The 7,714-nt window shown below is 44.5% G+C and overlaps 1 long non-coding RNA gene across 1 annotated transcript; it reads right to left on the reverse strand.

Moving 5' to 3' along the window:
• Window positions 1-5,454: 5,454 nt before the first annotated feature.
• LOC143702425 (uncharacterized) lies at window positions 5,455-7,608 on the reverse strand. Its single transcript, XR_013190440.1, has 2 exons — window positions 6,996-7,608; window positions 5,455-5,897 (listed from the first exon to the last, which is right to left on the reverse strand). It is a non-coding gene; the product is annotated as an uncharacterized LOC143702425 (long non-coding RNA).
• Between the last annotated feature and the right edge of the window lie 106 nt (window positions 7,609-7,714).

A 7,714-nucleotide genomic window follows, 5' to 3' on the forward strand; every position in this document is an offset into this window, starting at 1 on the left:
AAACCAATTTTTATAAATCTGAACTTGCATTCCTTCTGTAGATGTCATAATGTCACATCTACATGCTCCGGTATACAGCGGCTATACTGGAGTGTCATAACATATGTATCTCGAAGCAATCCATCGACATATCACAAGTTTTATTGGCACATGCCACTGTCCACTGGCACATGTCACAAGTTTTATTGGCACATGCCACTATCCACTGACATATGTCAAAAGTTTTAGAGACTCTGATTACTCAGAGTTTTTTTTTTTTTTTTTTAATTTTTGCTACCTTCTTACTGTACTTGCTAGTTGCTACTCAAACAAATGACAAATACACCACGCGTAGATGTTCCTCAACTGTCGCAAGTTTTAGGTTATTTTGCGCTGGCCAGTGTGGACTTACCGACACCTATACTGGCATGCATGCAGCATCATGTAAAAATAAACAGTAACGGATGCTATTGCGCTATTCGTAGTAAAGTATGATTTATTCGTTGTGTTTTCTAGGATGGGCAGTTTGCCTCATCAACAACATTGGCATTCCATATTTAACATTCATTTTGGATAATTTCTAACCCAAAAAATTACAGACTGGAGCTTTTAAATTATTTTTAGTTATGCTTGAATAAAACTTCTGCAGACTGCATAGTTTTCAGATACGTCAGTAGGAAAGTTGATTTTAAGAGCACTGAGAAGATTGTTTTAAATGTGAGAGTTTAATTAAAATTCATGGTTATGCATTAATAGCTATGATTAATAGGCTCTATGCACGATCGCTTCCGCGTTTTGTCTCAGCCTGTCCAGTTACATCCGGTGCTGCGTCAGAAGCCGGTTTTGCATTAGGTGGAGATAATGGCAAATTACACTCGCTGTTTACAAAAACTTCCTGTGGTTAACGTGAATGATGTTACAGTAACAACACTGTGAGGCAGTTAGCTGTCACACATAAGAATAAGAAAGAGAAGGGCTTTAAATTATATATTTCGACCTACATCGACAACTTTGAGGGCGAGTATATCGTGCGAAATCCGACTAGCTAATCAGTTTCTAAAATCGTTGTCTCCGTTTCTGAGAAATTTTATTTTATTAAAGTTTTGCCGCTATACACTCCGCTATAGAACGCGCTATGCGGAAGTAAAGACGCTGGCTGAGATCCTACCGGAAATACGTCAGCAGCGTTTGTGCATAGAGCGTATTAAAAGAAAACTGAGTCAAACAGGGGATCTATTATGTTTCCAGCAATGGTCAAGAATGCACTGTACTCACAAAACCAATAAGCAGTGAAAGGACAGCTCTGAATAAATAAATCCTACACAAATCTCTTTTAAAACCAGTTGCCTTCAGGAAAAATGCCACGCTATATTGCACATGGCTACGCTTTATAACTGCTAAAGCTAAATAATAATAATAGCCTGATTAATTATTAATTAGTTTATGACAGATAAATTACAACATTTGCAACTATCAAAACTATTTGAACTTAGAGATTGTGGAGTGAGATTATAATATATCAAACTTATTATTACTCATGCTTGCTTGTTCAAACACACCTGAAAAACACAGTAAAATGTGCAATAGCCCTTGCTTTATCACAAACACCCCTCCTGAGACCCAGATAAAAAGGTTTTTTGAATTTAGTATCTTTTCATGTCATTTAATTGTTTAGAGCATTTAAAACAAATGGGAGGGGGGGAAACATAAAAAAAGAAGAAATTTTATTAGTCTGTAGTGGACACAATCTCAGTTGTTAAAGAAAGAAAAGGGCATGAAATGACATGTATAGGCAAAACCAATGTTATCAAACTTTGAAAGATATAACGGAATGAATTGATATACCATTTTACTTAATATGTGGGCAAAATTACCATAAATTGGTAATCCCATTCAACACAATGTATCTAATGTGAATATGAATGTGTTCTTGGGGCAACATGTAATGAAAAAAAGTGTAATAATGGGAGTAATTATTGTAAACATTTTCATAATAATATATAATATTTCATAGGAATGTTGACATAATTTCTTTCCTTCACTTGTTGTGTCTCCCAATATGCCTGAAAAACATTAAGTCCTGCTGTCCATATATGAAATCAATGCCCTGTTTTGTAACAGAAAGCCTTATTTGGATAAGAAACCCCATAACATTTTCCTGAGATGTTAAAAATAAGTCAGATTTAAAGGACAATTACAAAATATTATCATATTTCCATAAGATTACTAAATTTGATCATTAAGCTAATGTCAGTCATCGTTAAAGAAAGACCAATAAGAAGTTGTTTTTATGGTGAAACCTCCAAACATTTGTTATCTCTGAAAAACCCTGAATGTGCTCTTTACAGGACATCCAGCACATTCTCTGTATCTCTCAGAAAAAAAGGTACATTTTTGTACCAAAGAAGGTACTGTTGTAATGTCTGTCTGTGTTCCCCCGGTCTTTGTGCTTTTGGTTCAGTCCTGTTCAGTTTTCCCGCTCCTCGTTTGTGTTCATGTATACCACGCCCCCTTGTTATCTTGTTTAGCTTGTTTGGCCTTGTATTTAAGCCCTGTGTTTCAGTCCAGTCTTTGTGAGTTCTTGTTGTTGTACCTTGATGTTGGTGGTTCTGTTCCTGAGTCTTGTGCCCTAGCCAGAGTCTTTATGTAATTTGAGTTTATTAAATAAAGTGTGCTGCAATTGGATCCTGCTTCCTCCTTGCTTCCACCTCATCATAACAGAAGAACTCACCGCCAATGGATCCAGCAGTTGTTAGCAACCAGGCCTTAAGGAAATTCCTATCATCTCTGTCTCAAGATGGCCAGCCCTTGGAGAGGTATGTGAGGGACTTTTTGGCGTGTTGTCATCTGGGAGCGCTAAATGACGCCCAGCTCGTGGACCTGTTTTGTAGCGGGCTGGATTGGCACATCGCTCAAGTGATGCCGGAGGATCATACTGGCTGGACCCTGAAAGGGTTTGTTGATCTGGCCCTTTCCTTGGGCGGTTCGGCACTTGCAGAGCCTGAGTTTCCCCGCGTCACGCCAGTCAGCGGGTCTGACACCGGATCGGTCTATGGGCGTTCAGGGCTGATGTCCAGCTTGGCAGATTCCCCGCTAAGGTCCGTACGGTCTGCAAGGATCACCGTCCTGCCTGAATCTCGTCCCGTCAAACCAGTTCCAGAGCCCGTCCAGCCAGAGCCCGTCCAGCCAGAGCCCGTCCAGCCAGAGCCCGTCCAGCCAGAGCCCGTCCAGCCAGAGCCCGTCCAGCCAGGGACCGTCCAGCCAGGGACCGTCCAGCCAGGGACCGTCCAGCCAGGGACCGTCCAGCCAGGGACCGTCCAGCCAGGGACCGTCCAGCCAGAGACCGTCCAGCCAGAGACCGTCCAGCCAGAGACCGTCCAGCCAGAGACCGTCCAGCCAGAGACCGTTCTCGTCACGTCTTCCCAGTCAGAGACTGATCACGCCACGCATGCGCCGCCTGAGCCCTCAGTGACCGCAACACTAGCCATTATGGCCACAGCCATGTGGTGTGTGTGGGCTACGCACACACTTGAGCCGGTGTCCGCTGATCCTGCGCCAGAGCCCGCTGATCCTGCGCCAGAGCCCGCTGATCCTGCGCCAGAGCCCGCTGATCCTGCGCCAGAGCCCGCTGATCCTGCGCCAGAGCCCGCTGATCCTGCGCCAGAGCCCGCTGATCCTGCGCCAGAGCCCGCTGATCCTGCGCCAGAGCCCGCTGATCCTGCGCCAGAGCCCGCTGATCCTGCGCCAGAGCCCGCTGATCCTGCACCAGAGCCCGCTGATCCTGCGCCAGTCCTGTTCAGCCCAGAGTTTCCTTCACCGCTGGTCCTGCCCAGCCTAAAGCCCTCTTCACCGCTGGTTCTGCCTCTTTCTCCTGAGCCGGTGCCTTCTCCAGGCTACGACCCCGTAGCTACCCCCAAGAATTTTTTGGGGGGGGGCAGTAGGCCACCACCATGGCCACCCGAAGGGTCCTCTCCAGCATGGCCGCCCGAAGGGTCTTCACCGCCGTGGCCGCCCGAAGGGTCTTCACCGCCGTGGCCGCCCGAAGGGTCTTCACTGCCGTGGCCGCCCGAAGGGTCTTCACCGCCGTGGCCGCCCGAAGGGTCTTCACCGCCGTGGCCGCCCGAAAGGTCTTCACCGCCGTGGCCGCCCGAAGGGTCTTCACCGCCGTGGCCGCCCGAAGGGTCTTCACCGCCGTGGCCGCCCGAAGGGTCTTCACCGCCGTGGCCGCCCGAGGGGTCTTCACCGCCGTGGCCGCCCGAGGGGTCTTCACCGCCGTGGCCGCCCGAGGGGTCTTCACCGCCCTGGACGCCCGAGGGTCCGACAGCTCCGCCCTGGACGCCCGAAGGGTCTGCTCCGCCCAGGACGCCCGAGGGTCCGACAGCTCCGCCCTGGACGCCCGAGGGTCCGACAGCTCTGCCCTGGACGCCCGAGGGTCCGACAGCTCCGCCCCGGACGCCCGAGGGTCCGACAGCTCCGCCCCGGACGCCCGAGGGTCCGACAGCTCCGCCCTGGACGCCCGAGGGTCCGACAGCTTCGCCCTGGATGCCCGAGGGTCCACAGCCTGCTCCGCCCTGGTCACGCCCTCAGCCTGCTCCGCCGTGGCCTCGCCCTCAGCCTGCTCCGTCGTGGACACGCCCACAGCCTGCTCCGCCCTGGCAGTCTGTTCGTCCAGCTCCGCCCATGTTCCATGGCCCAGGTCCGCCATCGCAAGACCCCGGTCCCGTTCCCTGCACGGACCTGGCCCGCCATCCCTCCCCCGGGACCGCCTCCGCTCCACCACCCTCCCGAACTATGTCTCTAGTTTTGATGGGCGTCGGGAGCCGCCCATAGAGGGGGGGCTATGTTGTAATGTCTGTCTGTGTTCCCCCGGTCTTTGTGCTTTTGGTTCAGTCCTGTTCAGTTTTCCCGCTCCTCGTTTGTGTTCATGTATACCACGCCCCCTTGTTATCTTGTTTAGCTTGTTTGGCCTTGTATTTAAGCCCTGTGTTTCAGTCCAGTCTTTGTGAGTTCTTGTTGTTGTACCTTGATGTTGGTGGTTCTGTTCCTGAGTCTTGTGCCCTAGCCAGAGTCTTTATGTAATTTGAGTTTATTAAATAAAGTGTGCTGCAATTGGATCCTGCTTCCTCCTTGCTTCCACCTCATCATAACAGGTACAAACCCTTGTCACTGGGGCGGTACCTTTTACTGGTACAAAACTGTACCTTAATATAAAGGAACAAATTTGTACCATTCCAGTTTGTACCTTAAAGGACATGATTTGTACCATGGGCAACCAAAATGTACCTTTTGTTTTTTTAAAACTTGTTGGTAGGCTACGACAATATTGTACCTTTATCAAAGGTACAAATTTGATCCTTTAAGGTACCACCCCAGTGACAAGCCCCTTTGTACCTTAACTGTGTCAAATATGTTCCTTCGAGAACTATTAAAGGCTGTTTATCTATTGAATAACATACACATTCAACAACTGAATCCAAAAGGCATCGATTTAATGAGTACTGTAAATACATATCAAATACATATAAACATTTGAATACTTTAATTCCAGCTTACAGTAAAGTATTTCTTTGTGTAAATAAATCAAAAACTTCACAGTAAAAACTTTTAACAGGTTTTAACAGAATATCACTTCTTTAAAAAGATTTGAAAGAATTAAAAATGCAATTACACTAAAATGTTACAGTACATAAAATATATTTTCTCATCTACAACAAAGCTAGACTTGTTTTTCCCCCCCCATTTTCACACAATACCCTTGCATTTATTTAACTTTAAAAACACCATCCTCTACCCCAACTGCTCGGCAATTTCAGATCCCTCCATTTTTACACTGCTGAAGATTCTCTTCTCACTGAAGACACGTCCAGTCAAGACGTTCCCAAAATCTGCACAGTGGGTTGTGATGTAGCCAGTTCTTCCTGAACAAAATGAAGAATCAGTGTTAGAAAAGACAGAAGTTAATTGATAACATTTATACTCCCAATGACAAGCTAAAATTTTACCTCTAGACTTAAAAATTCCCCCTAGAACTGAAAATTCTGTCATTTACTCGCCCTCAAGTTGTTCCAAACCTGTGTGAGTTTCTTTCTTCTCTTGAACACAAAAGAAGATATTTTGAGAATTGAAACAGTTGATGGGCCCCATTGACTTCCATAGTATTTTTTTTAATACTATGGATGTCAATGGGGCCCCATCAATTGTTTAAATATTTGGGTGAACTAAATCCTGCAACATCTTGTCTGGCATCCATGCGATGTGCTTCTATAACGGATTTCAGCTTAGCCAACCTCAACACATTGGACAATTTTGAAAAAAATTAAAATTAAAATTCTTTTCTTAATTACTCACCCTCAAGTCATTCCACACCTATAAGACCTTCATTCATCTTCGGAACACAAATGAAGATATTTTTAATGAAATTCTGAGAGCTTTCTTTCCCTCCATTGGGAGCAACGCAACTAACACATTCAAGGCCCAGAACGATAGGAAAGACATCATTGAAGTAATCCATGTGACTCGTGACATGTTTAACCAATTTTATGAAGCGGTGCTTTGTTTGTTTTTGCAAAAAACAAACAAACAAAAAACAACAACAATTTACCACTTTATTTAGGAAGATACTGACCTGCAATCCAGTAGGGGAGCACTATGACGCAAGCTTATTATGTTGACTCAAGAGCGGGATTTTGTACCGTGAATGTGCTTTTGATGATATTATTTTCTAAATATAGAGGTAAATATGTTGTTGTTGTTTTTTCTCCGCAAAATAAAGCAATTGCATCGCTTCATAAGATTAAGGTAAAACCACTGGAGTCACAAGGATTGCTTTAATGGTGTCTTGACTACCTTTCTGGGGCTTTAATGTATTAGTTGCGAAAGCTCCCAAAGGAGGAACAGAAAGCTCTTGGAGTTCATCAAAAATATCTTAATTTGTGATAAACAAAGGTCTTACGGGTTTGGAACGACACGAGGGTGAGTTATTAATGACAGAATTTTCATTTTAATGTGAACTATACCTTTAAGGAATCCTGGAAACACCTTGAATCAGCCACAGCATGCATTCGGTCCATTTCCTGGAATAACAGAAATGCAGATAAGAAAAAACAGTTTCACAAAATAGAAAAACCTTTCTGCATTTTTACATTTTACACACAAAAGAAAAGAAAAAAAGAAAAGCAGTTTTAAATGATTCACTTAAAGTAAAAAAGAAAAGAAAAAAGAGAATATCATAAGATTAAGAAACTCAAATAACTCATTGTAGGCCTACTGATACTTGCCTCAGCTGAGTATGCAGTCAGACTTTCAGATGTGTGATCAGTGAAACCAGTACCGACAGTTTACCCCATCATCTTCATGATCTAAAAAACAAAGACACATTTGCTGAGTTTCAACAAAATTCTCTGATAAAATGAATGGCATCTATATGACTTAGGGTGATCAACTATTTTTATCTGTGCACTGTTCGGTGGCGTTGTTCAACAACTGCATACAGTATTGTGGACTAATGTAAAGTACACCACCATGGCACCTCTGGTTAAGCATTCATTTACAATAATTACGTATTAAATGTGTACTTACGACACAGAAACTCAAATGCTTTAAAATATATTTGCAGACGCTAATAGCACTGACTGGATTCGTACCTAATTAAGCAAAAATTATTAATTTTTGGCGAACATGTGAAATATCTGAGAGAGCAAGACAAAGGGGACTGCAGTATGCATTCGAGCGTTAT

Source organism: Siphateles boraxobius, unplaced genomic scaffold, assembly GCF_051911475.1.
Source record: "Siphateles boraxobius isolate OS27281-9 unplaced genomic scaffold, OSU_SipBor_1 35, whole genome shotgun sequence".
NCBI classification, from domain to species: domain Eukaryota; kingdom Metazoa; phylum Chordata; class Actinopteri; order Cypriniformes; family Leuciscidae; genus Siphateles; species Siphateles boraxobius.